We start from the raw sequence: 23,738 nt of genomic DNA on the forward strand, positions 1-23,738 counted from the left end.
TATATATATATATATCCTTACCTTCTGTCTTAGAATTAATACTGTGTATTGATTCCAAGGCAGAAGAGCAGTAAGGGCTAGGCAATAGGGGTTAAGTGACTTGCCCAGGGTCACACAGGTAGGAAGTGCCTGAGATCATATCTGAACCTAGGACCTCCTGTCTCTAGGTCTGGCTCTCAATCCACTGAGCTACCCAGTTGCCCCCAGGAAGAGCAATGATGACAGTTCCTGGGATAGAGTTTGAGAAGGATGATTAAGTCTGCCCATGCATCTGTATACATCATTCCTTTTCTGTCTCTGTCTCTGTCTCTGTCCCCAGCACCTAGTACAGTATGTGGCCAAGAGTAGGTACTTAGTAAGTAGGGAATTTGTCATTGTCAAATATAGAGAAAGAACTGTGATGCTGTGAGTAGGAATAGAAAGGAAGTGGTACCCTGACAGCTCCCTGGGGCTCCTATTCTTCTGGGGAATAGTTTCTCCTTGAATGGCATCAGTTAGGAATTTTGCCCTGATCTTGTCCGGAGATATCTGCTTGGCTGAATACTTCTAAGAGCTGTGTAATGATATTTAGGAAGGTCTGAGGAGGTCCCTGTCAAAGTTACTTTATTTACGCATTCCTCAGATTCACCCTCTGGTCTTTCTGCTCCTTCTAGGTACATATGCTAAAGAAAAAATTGCATCTATAAGAACATCACCCAGCTAAAGGTTCAGGTTTTCCCCTCCTCCTCCTCTTCCTCCTCTTCCTCCTCTTCCTCATACTCCTCATACTCCTCCTTTTCCTTCTTCCCCTCCTTCCCTTCTCCTCCCCTCTTTTACTTCTCTTCCTCCTCCTCCTTTTTCCTCCTTCTCCCTCCTCCTCCTCTTCCTTCCACTTCCCTTCTCCTCTCCATTCTTCTCTTCATCCAAGTTGTTTGAACCTAGCAACTCATGATGTTAGAACCTGATGGCAAACCCATGGCACGCATGTCAGCACTGACACATGAAGTCATTTTCAATGACATGCAGCCACATGGTGCCGCATACAGAGAAGTATGGGGCCACATGCCAAGGATGAAACATTTGCTGTAGTGTCATTGAATTTTCATTAGCCAATGAAATTTAGCAACAAAAAAGTCACTAATAGGCAGGTTAGTTAAAGAATTCCCCCTCCCCCTCATTTATCTTAGTTCAAGGCACCCCACACAAGTAAATAATATCAAGAGGGGGCAGCTGGGTAGCTCAGTGGATTGAGAGTCAGGCCTAGAATCGGGAGGTCCTAGGTTCAAATCTGGCCTCAGACACTTCCCAGCTGTGTGACCCTGGGCAAGTCACTTGACCCCCATTGCCCACCCTTACCACTCTTCCACATAGGAGCCTATACACCAAAGTTAAGGGTTTAAAAAAAATAAACAAACAAACAAATAAATAAATAAATAATATCAAGACCAACAAAAGAAATCAACTGACAGATGAACAAAGAAGTCACTAAGCAGGCAAGTTAAATAATTAGTTTTTGGTTTGTTAAATATAGTTATATATTACAGTTATACATTTTTGTTATTTAAACTATAAATATGACGCTTGGTCTCTAAGAGGTTCGCCATTACTGGGCTAGGCCATTGGTGTTCAGTGACTTACCCAGCCAGGACCACATAGCTAGGAAGGGTCTGGCGCCATATTTGAACTCTAGTCTCTAGGTCTGGCTCTCACCTAGCTTTCCCTGAAACCAATTAATTTCAACAACGAAATAGAATGTCTCCATTTCTCTCCTGTGTCTCATCTTGTCTCACATATCCCATCATCATTTCATATCAATCATATTAATCCTAGTATAAAATAATAAATGATATAATAATGATAATTGGTTATCTATAGTTCTCAAAAGCTTGAAAACTATTGTATACATGAAAAAAATCAGATCCTTACTACAAATCTGTCAGGTAAGCCTACAAGTATTATTCCCATTTTATAAATGAGAAAATAGGCTTAGACAGATGAAGTGACGACTAGTTAGTATCCAAGGTTCTATCCCAACTTGGAATTTCCAGACTTTAAGTCCAGCATTCCATATACTGTGCAGAGCGTCTGCCACATATATAGCAGGTGCTTAATAAATGCATGTTGACCAACTGACTATGCCACAACATTTTTTATTTGTGTTGTCTGTGATTGGTAATTTCATTAACTATGCAGAGAACATTGGTTCCTAAACTCTGGTGCTCATTGGGCTATCATTTTACTTTATCTTGTTTTCTTTCTTAAGGATGTTAACAATAGTTTAGATTTATATTATGTTTTACTTGGAAGAGTCCCATAAGGTTGGTAGAACAATAATTATTAAATCCCTTTTTCAAATGGGGAGCCTGATGGGCCGATGGGTAAGTTGGTCAAGTTAGACATTGAATCCAAGTCTTCTAGCTTCAGATTTGGCATACTGTCCATTAACTACACCAAACTACCTCACCTAGTCTCCTGCTATTTGTAGGCAATGTTCTTTTTGCTCAGGTGTGGGTTCTTTTAGGGAATAGGTCCTTTTTTAATACTTAATTTTTATTTTTTTTTATTTTTCAATTACATATAAAATTTTTTTAACATTTAAAAAAAATTTGAGTTTCATGTTGTCCCTTTCCCACTCTCCCCTCCTCCTTCTTGAGAAGGCAACTTTTTGACATAGATTATACATATGTAGTCTAGCAAAACATTTCCACATTAGTTATATTGCAGGAAAAAATACAGATCAAAAGAGGAAAAAAACAAAAAAAATGAAGAAAGTTAAAAAATATATATGTTTCTATCTGTATTGAGACTACATCAGTTTTTTCTCTGGGATTGGATAATGTTTTTCATCATAAGTACCTTCAGATTGTATTTCTGAGAACAGCTGTCGTACAATTGATCATTGTACAATATTGCTGTAATGGTGTTCAATGTTCTCTTGGTTTTGTTCATTTCACTTTGCATCAGTTCAGGTAAGTCTTCTCAGGTTTTTCTGAAAGCATCCTGCTCATCATTTTTGTTTGTTTGTTTGTTTGTTTTTAATTAAATTTTACTTTTTTTCAATTACATGTAGACATAATTTTTGACAATTGTTTTCTGACATTTTGGTATTCGAACTCCTTCCCTCCCTTCCCCAATCCTTCTCCCCAAAGCAGTAAGTTGTATGATATAGGTTATTCCAGGGCTTTCATGCAATACATATTCCCTATGTCCTAACTAAAAACACATATCACATATACAATTAAAAAAAAACTCATGAAGGAAATAAAGTGAAGAATGATATGCAGTCAGATTCTAACAGTTCCTTCTCTGGCTGTGGATATAATTTTTTTTTTTATCATGAGTCCCTTGGGATTATTTTGGGACTTTGTTTTGCTGATAATAGTTTAGACTTTCACAATTGATCATTATACAATAATTTCTGTTACTGTATACACTGTTTTCTTGGTTCTGCTCACTTCACTTTGCATCAGTTCATATAAAGTCTTCCCAGGCTTTTCTGAAATTATCCTGCTCTTTATTTCTTATAGCATAATAGAGTTCCATCACAATCACATACCATAATTTGTTCAGCCATTCCCCAATTGATAGGTATTCTCCCAATTCCAATTCTTTGCCACCACAAAAAAGAGCTGCTAGAAATATTTTTGTACATGTAGGTCCTTTTAAGTGAGAGGTTTTTTTAAATTTCTTTGATTCATTTGATAAGAACTTATTGGTATAATTCATCTACCAGTTTTTCTCTATGCCTCCCTGACTCCTCCCTCCTAGCTCAAAGGAAAGCAATGATTCTGGTTTTCTTTTCAACTTGTAGCTGCTAAGAAATCTTTACTTAATCATTTCCACTTGGCTTCTCTACCAGGCCAAACAATGAAGAACATTCCATTAATCGACTCCCAGGATAGTCTTCTAACCTAAGCTGACCAGACAATCTAATTTGTTCTTGGAGTAATGCTCCACTGTCCTCCCACTCAAAGAAATCTTGCTGAACCAGTATGACTCTTCCTCTTCTGATTTCTTACTTCTAGGCATTCCCAAATAATGCCTCCTAACCACCTCCAAAGGTTATATCCTGTAATCTCATCTAAAGATAGGACTAGAACTATAATTTCATTGATCTAAGGAATTTCTAGATTAGGAATTCCCTCTACCAATTCAGGTCAGCACTTTCAATGCAATTTATGGTCTTAGAAATTTTCCCAGGCCACTGAGAGTTTGTCTTGTTTGTGGCCAGTATGTGTCATAGGTGGCAATAGAACCCAAGTCTTCTTGACCAAAAGGCCAGCTCTCTCTTCACTATATCACATAACCTCATCATATTTTGTGATAAAATGAGATTCCATCTTCCTTCATTTTATGAGTGAGGAGCGGGTAATTAAAAAGGTAAAAAGAGAGAAAAGGTGAAAAAGATAAACTATAGACCAATAGACCCAAAGTCAAGGAGTCACATGTCAGAAATGGGACATGAACTCAGGTCTCTATTTATTGTACTGGGCTGCCTCTTAGTCTGATTTACTATCATCAACCTAATTTCTTCTGTATTCTTGATATAAAATTAATTCATTTAGACTGCTTTCTTTTCTTTTGTAATTTTATTATTTTACATGTTGATATAATCTGCTAGTTCTTTTCAACCCTGATTTTCCTAATATCTCTTCACATTAATTTTCTATTTTAAAGTCATACCTCTCTACATTTCAAATCTTCAATAGGTCAGATTGCATAACCTAATGGAAAAAGTACTAGATTTGGAATAATAATAACAATAACAACAATAGTTAATATTTATATAGTGCTTACTCTGTGCCAGGTACTACACTGAGTGCTTTACAATGATAGAGAGCCATGTTCAAAATCTTAAATCTGCCAGTTGCTACTTAAGTGACCTTGAACAACTTGCATCACCTTGCTGGGTGTCAGTTTCTTCATTTAGAAAATGATAGTGTTCCCACCTCACACCCATCAGATTGGCTAAGTTGACAGAAAAGGAAAATGACAAATGCTAGGGAGACTGTGGGAAAACAGGTACATTCGTGCACTATTAATGGAACTATGAACTGGTTTAATCATTCTGGAAAACAATTTGGAACTATGCCCAAGGTTATTAAACTGCATATACACACCTTTCAACTCAACTATACTGATAATATGTCCATACCCCCAAAGAGAGAGGAGAAAAAGGAAAATGGCCCATGTGTGCCAAAGTATTTACAAATTTACTTAGTTAGTGCCATATCAAACTACCAAAGGATTATATTATAGAGCTAGCAAAAAAAAAAAAAAATAACAAAATCCTTTTGGAAGAACAAAAGGTCAAAAATATCAAAGGAATCAATGGGGGAAAAAACCATGAAGGAAGGTGGCCTAACAATACCAGACTTCAAACTATATTACAAAGTGGTAATCATCAAAATAATCTAATTGATCTGGTAGTGGCTAAAAAATAGAATACCAACGGAATACATCAGGTATATAATACACAGTAGTAAATAATCAAAGTAATCTAATGTTTGATAAACCAATGATGCAAGGTTTGGGAGCAATAACTTACTACTTGACAAAAATGTCTGGAAAAACTGGAAAGAAAGCAACTTGACAAAAACTAGGCAGATACTATCAACACATACCAAGATAAGATCAAAATGGGAACATGATTTATACATAAAGGGTGATATCATAAGCAAACTAGGGGAGCATGAAAAATTTACCTGTCATATCTATGTATGAGAGGAGTTTTTGGCCAAAAAACAGAGAGTATCACAGGAAGTAAAATGGATAATTTTGATTATATGAAATTTAAAAGGTTTTGCAGAAACAAAGTAGGAAAGTGAGAACAAATATTTTTACAGCAAATTTCTCTGATAAAGGTCTCATTTCTCAAATGTGTAGGGAACTAAGTCAAAAATATAAAAATAAGAGCCATTCCTCAATTGATAAATGGCTAAAGGATATGAAAAGGCAGTTTTCAGAAGAAGAAATCAAAACTACCAAAAATCATTTGAAAAAAAATGTTCTAAATCACTGATGATTAGAGAAATGAAAATTAAAACAACTTTGAAATACTACTCAATATATATCATATTGACCAACATGACAGAAAAGAGAAATAACAAATGTGGAAGGGGCTACTAATACACTGTTCGTGGAGTTGTAAACTGATACAGCCATTCTGGACATCAATTTGGAATTATACCAAAAGAGCTATAAAACTGTGCATACCCTTAGTCCCAGCAATACCACTACTAGGTCTGAATCCCAAAAAGATCAAAGAAAAGGAAGAAAGACCTATATGTATAAGAATATTTATAGCAACTTTTTGTGGCAGCAAAGAACTAGGATGCCCACTCATAGGATGCCCATTCATCAACTGGGTAATAACAACAGTTGTAGTATTTGATTATGTTGGAATACTACTGTGCTATTAAAAATATGGGAGGCTGAGGAGGGAATGGTTTCAGAAACATCCTCAAAATACTTCTATGAAACTGATACAAAATGAAATGAACAGAACCAGGAGAACAATTTATGCAATAATATTGTAAAGGCAAAAAAATTTGAAAAATTTTAAAACTCTGTTCAACCATGATCCCAGAAACTCACAATGAAACATGCTACCCACCTTTTGATAGAGAAGTGATGGATTAAGGGTTAAGACACACACATATACCGTGTGTGTGCACGTGGTAACATGGTCAAAGTGGAAATTTATTTTGATCAAATATGCATGTTTGTAAAGAAGGTTTTTTTTTTCTTCTTTGTAAATTGGTAATAGGTAAGAAATGGGAATGAAATAGACAGAAGAGAAGGTGATTTTCATTGATTGAAAACAATAAAATTTAATTAAAAATAAGAAAATGAAAGGGAATAGAATATAATGTCATTGAATCACAAAATATCATTAGATGATATGGCATAGTGGATAGAGAACTGACCTTGGAATCAGAAAGATCTGGGTTCAGTTCCTGCATATGACACACACTGACCATGTGATCCTGGACAAGTTATTTTAACCTTTGAGTTGTCACTGTTGCTTCTTTCACAAACTCTCTTCTGCAAATAATGAAATATGGATTTTTTAAAGGTTGTTCTAGATAAGACTTTTATTAATGCTAAGCTAGCTTTAAAGTACTAATCTAATTAAGAATTATGAACAAACTTAAAAAATGGAAAAGCTTCAGAGTAAATGTCTGCTCCCTGAGATTACTAGAAAAAGATAGAGTAGAGAGCTACTTCACTGTCTGGTATCTGTTCTCCCACATGGAAAGTCAGCCATCACCAGGAGTTTAGACACTCTCCCCTTGGTGCCTTTCATTGTCCTATTCTGGCTAAATTCCAGCTGAAGTTCCAATTCCTGTCTCTCCTCTGTTTCCATCTCTGTCTCAGTCTCCCTGTTTGCCTGTTTGAGGTCCAGAGACTTTAACTCCCAGTCTTCCATTTCTCTGTCAGAGAGTTAGTCACCCCTGGTTATACTATCTGTTGTTGACTGTAGGTTCAGTGGTCTTCAAGTAAGATAGCAGATGATTTGGTTTTCAGTAGCACAGTATTCTCATTTAAATACTTCCTCCTTGGGATTTCCTCAGTCAGGAAATAAGAATTTGGCTTTTTTTGTTTGGTTAGTTTCAAAAAAATTTGGGAACATACAGAAAGAAAATAACAAACAAAACCACAACTCAGCTTCCTTGCTGCCTATCAAGAGATGCCTTCTAGGGCAAGGTTAGACAAAGAAAGAAAGACTTGATCATTCCAAAGGGAATTGATCGTGTTTCTAATAACAGGACATAGAAGAGGCCCTGGAGAGAAAGTATTGAATTTAAAAGTTAGAACAGCTGGGCTCAAATGCTAGCTGTGTGGCTATAAGCAAATAGTTAAATCTCTCTGAGCCTGTTTCCCCATCTGCAAAATGGGGATAATAACAGGGTTGTTGTGAAGAAAGTACTTTGTAACCTATAAAGTATTATGCAAATGTGAGCCATCAAAGATAATGAATGGTTTTATAATTTCAGAATTCTTCAGGAAGAGGAAGGGAGGAAGGAAAGAGCCAAGGTGGAAGAAGGAGAGTAAGGAGGAAGGGAAAGAAAGAGTGGAGAGAAAGTGGGAGGGAAAGGAGAATAAAAAAGTTGGGAGAGAGGAAGGAAGGAGATTGGGAAGAAGAAGAAAGGAACTTTCTGAATACTGGAAGTTGAGAATATGGGGAGGAGATGCTGTGTGTCTCTTATTTCAAATTTCTCACCAGAGTAGATGGGTACTATGACATCAGCGTGAAAAAAAAAAAAACCCGTAGTGTCTCTGGTCCCTTCGTGTAAAAAAGCAGTCTTTGATCTTGCCCAAAGCCGACCTTTATTAAAGATGACCATTTGCCCAGCATGTTCTTTATTCATTAATAAGTCAAACTTGAAAAACGGAAAACTGCTGAAAGTGGTTGGATTTCTCTAGGAAGTCTGTGTCCTCCCTCTTCCCTCCCCCATCCCGACCCATTCAAGCTGGCCACAGACATTGTCTCTTCTTTGCCAAAATGGAACAGCTGAGCTGCTCAGTAAAGGCTCAGGCTTGACGCTGGCAGTTGGGGCTGCCAAAGGAGGGCTGTGAAGGCGCAAGGATCTGGAAAAGTCATTAGCAACAGATGTGCCCCAGCATGTGTGACGAGCGATGCCGCTGCATGAGTCCAGAAGCACTCCATGAGAAGTCAAAGCCGTGTCAAATCACAACCCCTATGGTCCCACTCAAGATCAATGGCGACTTATGCTGTCCAGGAAGAAAGTAAGAGAGGGCATGTCTAATCCGGTTCCCTAAACCCTGAGCAGGGGAAAGGGCCCTGAACAGAGAGCAAGGGTCCGGAGATGAGTTCGAAGATCTGGTTTGGTTACTAGAGAGCTGTGTGACTGGGCAAGTCCTTTACTGTCTTCCACCCCATTTTACTCATCCCCAAAATGGCAGGGAGGGCACTAATACCATACCAATAATAGCCATAGTTGGTGGAACTATGAATTGATTCAAACAATTTGGAGAGCCATCTGGAATTACGCACAGAGAATTACAAAACTGTATACCCTTGGATGCAATACCACTGTTGGGTGTGTTTCCCAGGACTGATCAGAGAAAAAGGAAGGGAATCTATAGGTTCTAAAATATTTATAACAGCTTTCTTTGTGATGGCAAAGAACTCGATATCCAGGGAATACCCATCAATTGGGACGTGGCTAAACAAGTTGTAGCCTATGATTGTGATGGAATAATACTCTGCTATGAGAAATGATGTGCAGGTTAATTTAAAGAAAAAACATGGAAAGACCTACATAAACACTAATGCACCTTTGGTAGAGCTGTGAACTGATACAACCACTCTAGAAAGCAATCTCCCAAAAGACCACAAAACTGTGCACACCCTTTCCCCTAGAAATACCACTATGAGGTATATATTCCAAAGAAATTAAAGATAGGGGAAAAGAATCTATGTATACAAAAATATAGCAGTTCATTTTGTGGTGGCAAAGAACTGGAGATGGAAGGGATGTCCACCAATTGGGGAATGACTGAACAAGTTGTGGTGTTTGCTTGTACCGGAATACTATTATATCATAAGAAATGACAAACAAGATGATCACCAAAAAATCTGGAAAGACATATGAAGTGATGCAAAGTAAAGTGAGTGAGCAGAACCAGAAGAACATTGTACAAAGTAAAAAGAATAATATAGTATGATAAACTGTGAATGAGTTAATTATTTTCAATAAGGCAAGGATCCAGGACAATTCCAAGGGACTCATGATGAAAATGACATCCACTACCAGAGAAGGAACAGATGGAGTCCAAATGCAGATTGAAACATACCATTCTTTGCTTTATTTCTTCCATGAATTTTTCCCTAGTATAAACAATGTGTCTTCTTTCACAACACGATGAACATGGAAATATGTATTATGATAATATATATATATATACAACCTATATCATATTATCTGCCTTCTTGAGGAAGAGCAGGGAAAAGAGTGGGAAGGAGAGAGATTGCAAAATGTCAGAAAATGAATATTAAAAACTGAATCAACATGTGATATGGAAAATTAATTTTTTAAAGACCCATCTGAAATTATGAAAAGTAAAATGAGTAGAACCAAGAGAATACTATATACAGTTATAGAAATTATATTTGAAGAATAACCTGTGAATGTCTACTTCGAAAGAAAGAATTGATGAATAGAAACATGTAATACAGTTTCATATGTACATTTTTTTGCACCTTCTCCAGTACAAGGAAGGGAAGTAGAGAGAGAGATAACTGGAACTTTTAAAGTAACCAACTCATTAAATAACTGAAAAATGAAATAAAGACAAGAATAGAGAGATAGGAGGGAAGATGTTGGACTCAATGACTTCTATAGTCCCATTCAACTCAAAAATTTGGCAAAGGCTTATCATCCTATCTTTATAGCAAAAGCTTCCAACATGGCATAACTTAGCTTTTTCTTCACATTTCTTGAGAGAAAGGAAGAGAAAGAAAGAAAGAAAGAAAGAAAGAAAGAAAGAAAGAAAGAAAGAAAGAAAGAAAGAAAATGAATTCCTTGAAGGCAGGGGCTATCTTATTTACATATTTGTATTCCCAGCATCTAACACAGTGCCTGACATATAGCTGCCTTTTAATAAATGTTTATTGATGAAACGATTGAATTCCTGATCACCAGTCATCCGCTAAGAAATGTCTATATTCCAGGCATGGATAAGAGACAAAAAACATCTTTCCTTTGCCTGTTTTTTAGGCTGTCTTCACCCCTGGGCTTAAATTTTATCTATGGCTGCTGATTCAGGGTATTCCACATCCTTCTCTAAGGGTCTATTTTCTGCTCCTTCCTCCTAAGCTTTCTCAGTACCTCATATAGAGTAAGTAATCAATGTTTGTTGAATTGTTCCCTGGCCTTCTCCCATATATTTTCCCTCTGTAGAAACCCCAGAAAAGTCTCCTTCTTTCCCACTGACATCCTCTTTGCCAGGTATAGCTTCATTTCTCCAAAAGAAAAACATCCCTTATCACTTTGACTACAATTCAATTTTCTCCCACTTTCACAACACAAAATCCTTCTCTACATTGTTCAAAGGCTCAGTCAAGTCCAGACCCTTTGTTTCTATGGTCTCTCTTGCAACTTGGATTGTGGTTTCGTCACCCCTCTCCAAGCACTTGAGGATTGGAGGAAGAAAATTAAAAGAGTATATATAGAACCCTAAAACAGACCTGAAAAAGACCTTAGCTTCTGTCAGTCAATAAACATTTATTGAGTACCTATTAAGTGCCAGGTACTGTGCTAAACACTGGGGGAGGAAAGCACCATGAAAGGCAAGAGGCAGTCCTTGTTTCTAAAGAGCTCAAAAAATAATGGGGAAGATAAAATATTTAAGCAACTATATAGAAACAAGCTATATACAAGATAAATTGGAAATAATCAACAGTGGAAAAGTGCTAAAGTAAGAAGAATCAGAGAAGACCCTTTACAAAGGTGACTTTCAACTGATATTTAAGGGAAGCCAAGTTCATTTAATCCAAGTCCTTCATTATCAGAGAATGAGACAGTGGATTCAGAGAGGTGAAGAAATGGTTTAGCCTCATCATAGGAGTGGCATAGTTGAGAATATTCAAATCCTCAAATGGTTTTCAATTATTCTAATCACAAATCTTCCTTGTTGGCCCATCCTGTGTAACTCTTGTCCATGCCTTTCCAAAAGTTCACCATAGGAATGTTCTAGAGACCTTTCTCCTGATGTCATGGGGTCATGGTGATAGCAGTGGAGCATTCAGAGTAACCCGTCAGCCCTTACCCTCACCATATGGCCAATACATTTTCTCTTCCTAATATACATTACCCTGATATTGTTTTTGCATTTAATTTTAATTTTGTATTTATTTTCTCTTTTATTATTATGAACTTGAAAAGCATTAGCAAACATGAATATTTCCACATTCCACAAAGAGAAAAAAGAGAGCCACATATAAAATTGTGAATCTCAATTACATATAGCTTTTAAAATGTATATATTTCTAATTTAACACGGTAGTTCCAACATTGCTTTGTTTGTCTGGGTCCTGCTCTACATTTTCTTTTTCTTTCTTATTTGTATTTTTAAAAGACTCATCAATGGTTTTTTCCTTATTTCATTTTTGATATGATTATCATTAAGCCTACTTCATTCCAAAACCCTTCTATTTAACAAGAAATTCATAAACTTAAAAAAAACTTTTCCTTTCACTCATTCTGCCCTTCTTTCCAAGATATACGTAGGTTATACATATATTGTCATATAATATATAATTTCCCTATTCATCATGTTGTAAAACAAGATATATATTGCTTATACTAGAGAAAAATTCATGGAGGAAATATAGTGAACAATAATAGTATGTTTTCATTTGCATTCAGATATCATCTATTCCTTCTGTGGTGGTAGATATCCATTTTTGTCATAAGTCCCTTGGAGTTGTCCAGGATCCTTGCCTTTTTGATAAGTTACTTCATTCGTAGTTGATCATTATACATTATTGCTGTTACTGTGTACAATGTTCTCCTGGTTCTACTCACTTCATTTTGCATCACTTCACAGAAGCTTTCCAAGGTTGTTTTTTGTCCTTGACATCTTTTATTCCTGTTCCTCAAAGTCTCCATAGGTTGCATGCAGATATAAATATAGACACACATGTGGGGTGTACGGGTGCTTAGGAAGGACTAGCACTTCCAGTATGAGGGATTTCTGAGCCCTTTTCAGAGCTGCTCATCCACCTTTGGTGCCTACCTTTCACCCAACTTTCATCTGTGGCTCCAAGAATCTGTAGTATGCACAGCAGCCACAACTCAGTAAAAGGGTCTTGGCAAATGGGCTAACCCAGGTTGAAGGTAACTAAAAGTCCTCAAACCCATCATGATGAGTTAATGAGATGTCTACCCTAAGCCTGTGAAGACTTCCTTATGANGAAGGAAGGAAGGAAGGAAGGAAGGAAGGAAGGAAGGAAGGAAGGAAAGAAGGAAGGAAGGAAGGAAGGAAGGAAGGAAAGAGAAGAGGTTGTAAAAAGAAAAGGTATATATTACAAATCTCTTTACCTATCAGCACTTTCTCAGGTTGGTATTGTGCCTATATTTTATTGGCAGAGAAACCAGAGATGTAGCTAGAATGATAAAACAAATAGGGTGCCCTGTGACATCACAGAAGTAGGAATTTCCAATTAAGAAAACTCTCTTGAACAAAGCAGCTTGGGAAGTGTTCTAAAACTTTGTGCCAGGAACTAAAAACTGAAGCTATGCACTCCATCAGCAGATTAGAAACGTGTAGAGTAACTCATTCTCCCTTCTGCAAGCTAGATTTGTTGAATCACTTCCTGTATTATTTTCAAGCCATGAATCAAAATTGATTTGAGGGCAGGTTTCATGCTGCATGCCCTGGGTGCATTTAGTGCAGCTTGCCCTGGACACCATAATTGCTAGTTATGGTTCTCAAGGACACTGAGGTACAATGAGTTTAAGTGACTCGCTCAGAACCGTAAAGTAAGGGTTAGGACTGGAAACAAACCCCTATGACTTCTGATTCTAAATCCAGCATTCTTTCCACTAAACTAGGCTGTCATTCTTTAATTGATGTTTACACGGTCATGTGCAAAATGTGAAGATGGTCTCATGATAGCCATAGTCTCCATTTAGATACTAAATGTGGAATTATGCCTGCTGAAAATATTCTTAATGTATATTTTCATGGCAAATTCTTAACATTCTTTCCATATTTCTTTTCCTCAGCTATTCCCTTTACTCCACTGTGGTTAAGGATAGGACTAAGGAATGGGCAGTGTGCTAAGACCCACGACAACATGGCCTGCCTATGGGCAGGAAACAAGAAGAAATGTTTAGTCCCCCAAGACTGGCCTGTGGAATAATCAGTGAGATTGAATCTGGTTAGAAAACTTCTTTGTCAATTGATGTGTCTCCTTTCTTTCTTATTTCTGTTTGTCCATAGGGTTGGCATGATGAAAACATTAACCACAATAAATTTAAAATGTGCCACTGGATCAAGGGAAAATGATGAAGAAAGTAAGAGGATGACTGAGACATTCAGTGTAACGACACAGACATTGGGCTTCAGACTCTTGAGGATCCACTGAATTTTTCCAATGGGGGCCTTGAACTCATATAAGAACCAATGAGAATAATGTTGATGTTTATTTAGCAAACTTGCAGCAGACTGAATAAATGGCATATTTCAGAAGCACGGAATTTTCAAGTTAGAAGGAACTGGATATCAAATAGTCCAGCTCATTCCCATAAAAGGACTTCCTCTACAACATACGTGACAAGTAATCATATCACCTTTGTTTGAAGATCTTTGAATAAGGGAAAATCCACAACCTCCTGAGGTTTCCCATTCTGGTTTTAGAAATGAACTCTTGGTAAGTTTTCACTTATGGCTGGACATGGGAATCAGTTTTCCTGCAACCTCTACCCTTTCTTCCTAGTTCCATCTTCTGGGGCCAAAGAAATTAAATCTAATCCTTCTTCATAATGACAACCCTTCTAATACTTGAAGGCAACTATCAGGTCATCCCTCCACTCTCTTTTCCAGGTCAAAGAACTTCAATTCCTTCAACTAGTCTTCACGTGGCATGACCTGAAGCCTTTCACTGTCCTTGTTGCTTTTCTCTAGATATCTACCAGCTTATTGGTGTCCTCCCTAAAAAGCACAACTGAATGCAATACTCATTCTCACACATTATACTTTTCAAATACATCTGAATGTCATTGCAAGGGGAAAAATACCAATTCATTAAAAACGTTACTGAAGGGGGCAGCTGGGTAGCTCAGTGGATTGAGAGTCAGGCCTAGAGACAGGAGGTCCTGGGTTCAAATCCTGCCTCGGACACTTCCCAGCTGTGTGACCCTGGGCAAGTCACTTGACCCCCATTGCCCACCCTTACCACTCTTCCACCTAGGAGCCAATATACAGAAGTTAAGGGTTTAAAAAAAAATTACTGAATTTGTAAGAGCTCTTTGGCAGTATGTGTTTTTTCGGTCAGAAAAATTAATACTATAACTACTATCATATATGGGGTTTTAGGGCAACTAGGTGGTGCAATGCATAAAACAAGTCTGAAATCAGAAAAATCTGAGTTCAAATTTGGCTTCAGATACTTACTAGCTGTATAACCCTGGGCAAGTCTCTTAACCTCTATTTGCCTCAGTTACTCAACTGTAAAATGGAGACACACTCAAGAAGGAAATGGCAAACCTCTCCTATATATTTGCCAAGAAAATGCCATGAACATGCAACTAGGTGGCTCAGTGGATTGAGAGCCATGTCTGGAGACAGAAGGTCCTAAATTCAAATCTGTCCTCAGACACTTCCTAGCTATTGTGACCCTGGGCAAGTCACTTAATCCTAATTGCCTAGTCCAGTGGTTCCCAAACTTTTTTGGCCTAACACCCCCTTTCCAGAAAAAAATATTACTTAGCGCCCCTGGAAATTATTTTTTTACATTTTAATAGCAATTAATAGGAAAGATAAATACACCTGTGGCTGTCACCATTCCACTGGATCACTGCAGCACCACCAGGGGGCGGTGGCGCCCACTTTGGGAATCACTGGCCTAGCCCTTTTTGTTCTTCTGCCTTGGAATCAGTATTAGTATCAATTTGAAAACAGAAGGGAAGGATTTTTTTCAAAACCCTTAGACAAAGTACATGGGGTCATAAAGAGTTGGCCATGATTAAACAATGGCAGATGGAAGCTCGACATTCTGTTTTTTATGTTAAAAAGTATTTCTCAATCTCAGAAAATTTTAGCGTAATGGTGTAATGGAAAGAGAGTTGAGCTAGGAGTCAGAAACCATGGGTTCAAATCCTGCCTATGGCATTTACTAATCTGGTGACCTTGGACAAGTCAATTCCTTCCTTTGAGACTAGGTCTCCTCATCTAAATGGGAATAGGGATCCTTACACTGCCATCCACAAAAGGTAGCAGCAAGGAAGGCACTTGGCGAATCTAAAAGCCCTGAAGGAATGTAAGTTGTTATTATCTTCTGTAAATAATGAAATCCGAGGGACCTTCCAGCTCTCAAGCCTCTGAGCCAAGCACTAAGTCACCGGAGCCAATGAAATGTCCCCTCTCCAAATAATGGAATTTTAAGCAGCCAGTAAAAAACAGCTGATACAACCAAAGACCATGACCACTTACTGGACCTTATGACCTACATAAGGAACAGTCAACTAACATCATTATAAAACTCTGGTTTTATGTTGGGTTTTTCTCATTACGACCTCGGTTTTGACAGGAACAGCTTCCCTCTTTACAGGAGGAATTTCTGTGCTAATTGGTGTCTGCAATCATCTAGCAACCCACACTTTAGATTAGGGACCATTTTACATATGTTTCTGCTATTTGGGGGGGCAAAAGCCAAGCACACATAGTTAAATTCCTTTGTATCTTCAGGGTCTTTTAACTTTCATTAAATGAATAATCAGATGCAAAGCATTTGGCTACACAGACCATGAATAAAGTATGTGTAAATCACTTGGACTGATCCCAGATGGAGAAGCCAATGGATTTTTTTTTTCATTGAAGTTTCCAGACTGTCAGTTGACACGCTGGTCGACCTCCTTTAAAATTCAGGTAGCAGAGAAATAACCGGGATTATTGATCAGCAACATGCTTAGAGCTGAGAGGTGGAAGAAGAAGAGGAAATGGGTCATTTATCACATTCCAGATCACCACTCTAGTGATGCAGCAGCTTGTCTCTTTCTAAGCCAAGGGGGCCCAGTTGTCATGATGTTGCCCACCATGCCACAGTGCTAGTCTATTTTATGGAAATGAGAGGGGGGAATCCATCATTGAAAATAAATTGTAGTGAGGTTTAGGAACCAAAAAACCCCACCAACCCAAGCAACTGGGGCATTGATTTACAGCACGTGTAATGCCGTTGGTATGCTTGACCTGGCCAAGATATTAAAAAAGCTATTTAAAGGAATGTCATCAAGTGTTTCGTTCACAAGCTGGAGCAGATCTAAAATTTGTTATGATGCTTTAATGCCCCGGGCGTTATTGTTTCACCTTTACAAGCCCAAGTCAAGAAAACTTTTACAAAGTGTTTTACTGTGCTACAGTTTAGATGTTGGCCCTACTTTAAGTATTTGTATTTCTCCAGTACTGCTGACCCACAGGCACTCCCAGATGCTCCGCCATATGTTACTGGCTTGCTGTGAGCACTCTGCTAGGGAAAATTGAGGTGTTTGGAAATGATTCCTGGGATATCTGGAATTCTTAAGAGAAATTCCAAGTAGCCCAGAGACCTCTGGTAACATGGGAAGGGAAAGTCATTTTCTGGCTGATCCTTATGTCCGAGAAAGGTCAGAGTATAATCCTGGAATTGAGTAAGGTTTCTTGTCACCATCTACCACTTCCCTCTCCTAAACCCAGATGAAAATTGCTTAAGAAGGAGCTTCAGTTTCAAGTTCTTAGCAGGGTTTCAAGTCCTCACTTATAGGACGTAGAGCCAGAAGGGATGATATAATTCAACTGCTTCATTTTGTGGAGGAGAAAACTGAGTTTGAGAGAGATACGTGATTTGCCCCAAGTCATGTAACCAGCAGATATTCAGGGATTTGAACCCAGATTTTTTTTTAAGCCCTTACCTTTCATCTTAGAATCTAGCCCAGTGGTTCCCAAACTTTTTTGGCCTACCGCCCCCTTTCCAGAAAAAATATTACTTAGCGCCCCCTGGAAATTAATTTGTTTTAAATTTTAATAGCAATTAATAGGAAAGATATGTATTAATGTTTCTACCTTTTTCATAAAATATAGTAAAGAAAGGTGTAAATTAGAAACATTGAACTTTGAAATTATGAAACTATTTATTGAACTCAGAAATGCACCTGTGGCCATCACTGCTCCCCTGGATCACTGCAACACCCACCAGGGGATCGTGGCGCCCACTTTGGGAATCACTGATCTATACTGCGTGTTGGTTCCAAGGCTAGGCAATGGGTTTTAAGTGATTTGCCCAGAGTCACACAGCTGAGAAGGGTCTGCCGACAGATTTGAACCCAGGACTTTCCCTGTCTCTAGGCCTGGCTCTCAATCTATTGAGCCACCCAGCTACCCCCAAACTCAGATATTCTGGCTTTAGATCCAATGGTCTTCACTTTTCCCAGGGGCTCTTCACCTTTTTTATGTCTTGGATCCCTTTGGTTATTAGGTGAAACCTATGGACTTCTTAGAATAATGTTTGTAAATGCACAAAATGAAACACAAAGGATAACAAAGTCAATTATTTTGAAATTAAATTATCAAAATATTTTTTAAAAAATAAAGTTCATAGACCCTAGCTTATGAGCCCTTGAAGTAGAAAGTAGTCTAAACATGTGCCCTTTTAGGGGAAGGGTCTTATTCCCAACATACTATTCTTTTGTTCTCCTTTTGGATTTCTAATAAGAAAAGAATATATTAAAGCCTTTGCTTTAGTTGTTTTTGCTTTTCAATATCATGCCCAAGAACTCCCTCAAATATGTCCTCTCCTAGAAAGCTAACCCAGGTTTAGGTCACTTTGTGAGTCAATATCAACTCAGAACTATAATTTCACAAGCCCCCACCAATGTATTTACTTTTACTAAGCCAATAAGACAGCACTTTAGTTTAAAACAAAAGAGCTTCATCAAATAAATCATTTTTTAATTTTATTTTTCTTTCAAAGATATTTTATTTTCTCAATTACATGTAATAACAATTTTCTGAAAACATAAGATCAAAATTGTCTCCCTCCCTTCCCTCCCCTGTCTTGGAGATGGTAAGCAATTTGATTTAGGTTATACATGTATTATCATGCAAAACATGCTTCCATATTGGTCATTATTGTAAGAGAACACTCATATAAAACCAAAATCCCCAAATAAACTAATGTGAAAGAAAGCATGCTTTGATCTGCATCTGGCTCCAACAGTTTTTTCTCTGAAGGTGGATAGCCTTTGTCATAAGTCCTTCAGAATTGTCCCAGATCATTGTATTGCTGAGAGTAGCCAAGTCTTTCACAGTTGATCATCATACAATATTGCTGTTACTGTCGATGTTCTCCTGGCTTTACTTATTTTTCTCTGTATCCATTCATGTAGGTCTTTCCAGCTTTTTCTGAAATCATCCTGCTCATCATTTTTAATAACACAATAATATTTCATTACCAATATATACCACATTTTGTTCAGCCATTCCCCAATTGCTAATTCTTTGCCACCACAAAAAGGGTTGCTATAAATACTTGTGTACAAGTAAGTCCTTTCCCCTTTTTTTATGGTTTCTTTGGAATACAAACCCAGTAGTGGTATTACCGAATCAAAGAGTATGCACAGTTTTATAGACCCTGGGTCATAGTTCCAATTTGCTCTCCAGAATGGTTGGATCAGTTCACAATTCCACCAACAATGCATTAGTGTCTCAATTTTGCCACATATCCTCCAACGTTTGACCATATTACTAGCATATTATGACTTCACAAGCGAATTCTATTGGCCATTGATAGGTGTGATGTGCTACTTCAGAGATGTTTTAATTTGCATTTCTCTAATCAAGAGTGATATAGATTGAGAGTCAGGCCTAAAGACAGGAGGTCCTAGGCTCAAATATGGCCTCAGACACTTCCTAGTTGTGTGACTCTGGGCAAGTCACTTAACCCCCATTGCCTAGTCCTTACAGCTCTTCTACTTGGAACCAATACAGAGTATTGATTCTAAGACAGAAGGTGAGAGTTTGTTTTTTTTTTTTTTTTAAAGTGATATAGAACGTTTTTTATATGTTATTGATAGCCTTGATTTCTTCATCCGAAAATTGCTTATTCATTTCCTTTGACCATTTGTTAATAAAGGAATGATTTGTATTCTTATAAATTTCACTTAGTTCTCTATATATTTGAAAAATTAGACCTCTATCAGAAAAATTTGTTATAAACATTTTTTCCTAGTTTGTTATTTCCCTTCTAATCTTAGTTACATTGGTTTTGCTTGTACAAAATCTTTTTAATTTAATATAATCAAAATAATTCATTTTCTTCATTTCATTTTATAATACTCTCTATCTCTTGTTTGATCATAAATTCCTTCCTTCTTCATAGATCTGCCAGGTAAACTATTCTATGTTCCCCTAATTCACTTATGGTATCACTCCTTATATCTAAATCATATGCCCGTTTTGACCTTATCTTGATATGGGGTATGAGATACTGATCTATAACTAGTTCCTGCCTTACCATTTTCCAGTTTTCCCAGCAGTTAAAAAAAGATGAGTTCTTATTCCCAAAGCTGGGTTCTTTGGGTTTATCAAACATTAGGTTGCTAAGATCATTTATCCCTGCATGTTTTGTATCTAATCTATTCCATCGATTCACCATTCTCTTTCTTAGCCAGTACTAGACTGTTTTGATGATTGAGATATAGTGCTGCTAGGCTACCTTTCTTCACATTTTTTCTATTAATTTCCTTGATATTTTTCACCTTATGTTCTCTTCCAGATGAATTTTGTTATTATTTTTTTAGTTCTATAAAATAATTATTTGATAATTTGATTGCTATGATACTGATAAATAAATTAATTTATTGTCATTTTTTAATTATATAATTAAATTATATTTAATTATATTAACTGGGCCTACTGATGAGCAATTAATGTTTTTCTAATTGATTAGATCTGACTTTATTTGTGTGAAAAGTGTTTCTTAATTGTGTTCCCAACATGAAACACTTAACTATTAGAAAATATTTTTTAAAAATTAATTGTGTTCCCATAATTCCTGTGTTTGTCTTGGCGAGTGTATGTCCAGGTATTTTATATTGTCTAGAGCAGTGATGGTCAAACTACAGCCTGTGGGCCAGATGCAGCCCCTGAAATGTTCTATCTAGCAGCATGACATTATTTCTAATTTGACGAATACAATGAGTAGGATATAATGCAATGAAACTTTGAAAGAGTTGCCTTAGAAACAGACTGACAGATAAGCATTTCCTTTCCTTTGGCCCCCTCTTTAAAAAGTTTGCCCATCACTGGTCAAGAGTTATTTTTATGTGGGTTCATTTCATTTCCTGCAACTTTGCTAAAGGTAATAATTATTTCAACTAGTTTTTTTGGTAATTCTCTAGGATTCTCTAAGTATACCATCATATCATTTGCAAAGAGGGATAGTTTAGTTTCCTCATTTCCTATTTTAGTTCCTTTCATTTTTTTCTTTTCTTATTGCAAAAGCTAGCATTTCTAGTAAAATATTAAATAATAGTGATAATGGGCATCCTTCTCTTCTCTTCTGATCTTATTGGAAAGGTTTCTGACTTCTCCCCATTGCAGATGACAGTTGCTGATGGTTTCAGGTAGATAGAACTTATCATTCAAGAAATGGCCCATTTATTCCTATGCTTTCTACTGTATTTTTTTTTTAAATAAAAATGGGTGTTAAAGATCTTCAGGAACTGGTGCATAGTGAAATAAGCAGAGCTGGAAGAATATTGTACATAATAACAGCAATATTGGACAATGATTATCCATGAAAACTTGGCTTCTCTCAGAAATGCAATGATTTGGGACAATTCTGAAAGACCTATGATGGAGAATGTCATCCACCTCCAGAGAAAGAACTGTTGGAGTTGTCTTTCACATCAGTGTATCTTTGGTTTTATTTTGGGGTTTTGATTATGTTTGAATGTGCTCTTACAATAATTACCAATATGGAAGAAAAACAACTGCTTGAACACATGGGTTGATGTGGACATGATTAGGGATGTAGATGCTAAACAACCACCCCAGTGCAACTATCAACAATAGAGCAATAGGTCTTGATCGCTGACACATGTAAAAACCAGTGCAAATGTGCATTGGCTGGGGTGGGGTGGAGGGTGGAGGGAAGAATAATAACATGAATCATGGAACCATGGAAAATTTTTCTAAATATAAAAATTTAAAAAAATTGAAAAAAAATTACCAATATGGAAGTATGTTTTGCATGACAATAAAAAATGAAAAAAAAAACACATGAGATTGGGTGCTGTATTTTTTCGAAGGCTTTTTCTGCTTCTCTTAAGATAATCATATGATTTCTATTAGTTTGGTTATTAATATGGTCAATTATGGTGATAGTTTTCCTAATATTAAACCAGTCCTGAGTTTCTGGTGTAAATCCCACCCTGTCATAGTGAATGATCTATTTGTGCTATATAGTTGTAGTCTCCTTGCTAGCGTTTTATTTAAATTTTTTTGCATCTATATTCATTAATGAAATTGGCCTATAATTTTCTTTTTCTGATTTTGCTCTTTCTGGGTTAGGTATTAGCACCGTATTTGTGTCATAAAGAGAATTTGGTAAAATTCCTTCTTTGCCTATTTTCCCTATATAGTATTGGGATTAGTTGTTCTTTAAATGTTTGACAGAATTCACTTGTGAATTCATCTGGCCCTAGAAATTTTTTTCTTAGGGAGTTCATTGATGGCTTGTTTAATTTCTTTTTCTGAGATGGGGTTATGATAAGCCATTAAAAAAAATTCCTTCATGACCACTGGAATACAGTTTTACCAGTTACCATACCATGTATAGGGGAGAGAGGCACATGCAGGGATCATATATGAGTAGAAGATCCCTCCAATACTGCAAAGTTGCTGAGGTCCTTTGGAGATGTCATAATGACAGCCTCTGAGGCATGTCTTCTAAGCAGCTATTTCTCTCTGTTACCATTTCCTAATCAGAGGATGTGATGCCCCTTTATTGCTATTACTGCTTTTTGTTGGTCCTAGGGGGACTTCACCATCAATGTGGCTTCCTCTCTGGGCAGGAGAGGGTTCTGCCAAACTCTTAGTTTACTAGCTATCAGGCTACCTTTAACTATTTTGTGATGCAAACCTCAGCCAGCCACACCTAGTTAGTCTGATAGAAATACCCTTAGGCTTTTAAAAGTCTATCTTTTTATCTCATTTTTTTAGCAACCAATCAAAGGCCCTTAGTATAAATTCTAATCTAATTTATGAAACAAAATTCCTTTCAACTATTATCATATTCTTTACTTACTAGGTGGATCCCCTTCTAACCACAGAAGAGTCTACTTAGCAAATTTGCAAAGATTCTGGGAGGAGTTACATGAAGGAATTCCTTTCAACCCCTAAGCTACTATTGCTGTGCTAATCAATTTAGGAGCAAGATTTTTTTTTTAAAGGACAAAGTGGAACTGGTAACCTTCCTCTATTTCCTACCAGCAACCAAAATCTCTACTCTTATGCATTAAAATCATATCCAATAAGTAAAAAATTATTGAAGACAAACTCTCGGAGGGTGGAAAGGAAACTGGATTGGCAGTCAAAAGACCTGTTTCTGAGTTCCATATATAGTTTATAATTATGAAGAAATCACTTAACTTCTCTGGGTCTCAATTTCTCTGCCTGTAAATATATTAACCCTTATATTAACAGTGTTAGAGGGTGTTAAGCTGGAAAAACCACAGAACTATTAAATAGAAAAACCACTTTTTCTTTAAGGAGAAGCATTAATAGGCCTTCCACTCAGAGCCATGAGCCTCAAACCCTTGCAGAGTCCCCCCAGCTCTGTGTTTGTTCTAGTCAAGGACCCCTGGGAATCTCACAACTTGGATGAAAAACTCCAAAGAACCATTAAAGTGGGAAACTTAAATACCTTTCTAGGGAAACATGGGGACTGAGGATGAGAGGGATAGTTGTTGGTTTTACAATGATAACAAAGAAAAATGAGGAGTCCCAGACAGCAATAACAGTGAGGG

The sequence above is a fragment of the Gracilinanus agilis genome, chromosome 3 (genome assembly GCF_016433145.1).
Source record: "Gracilinanus agilis isolate LMUSP501 chromosome 3, AgileGrace, whole genome shotgun sequence".
Taxonomy (NCBI): domain Eukaryota; kingdom Metazoa; phylum Chordata; class Mammalia; order Didelphimorphia; family Didelphidae; genus Gracilinanus; species Gracilinanus agilis.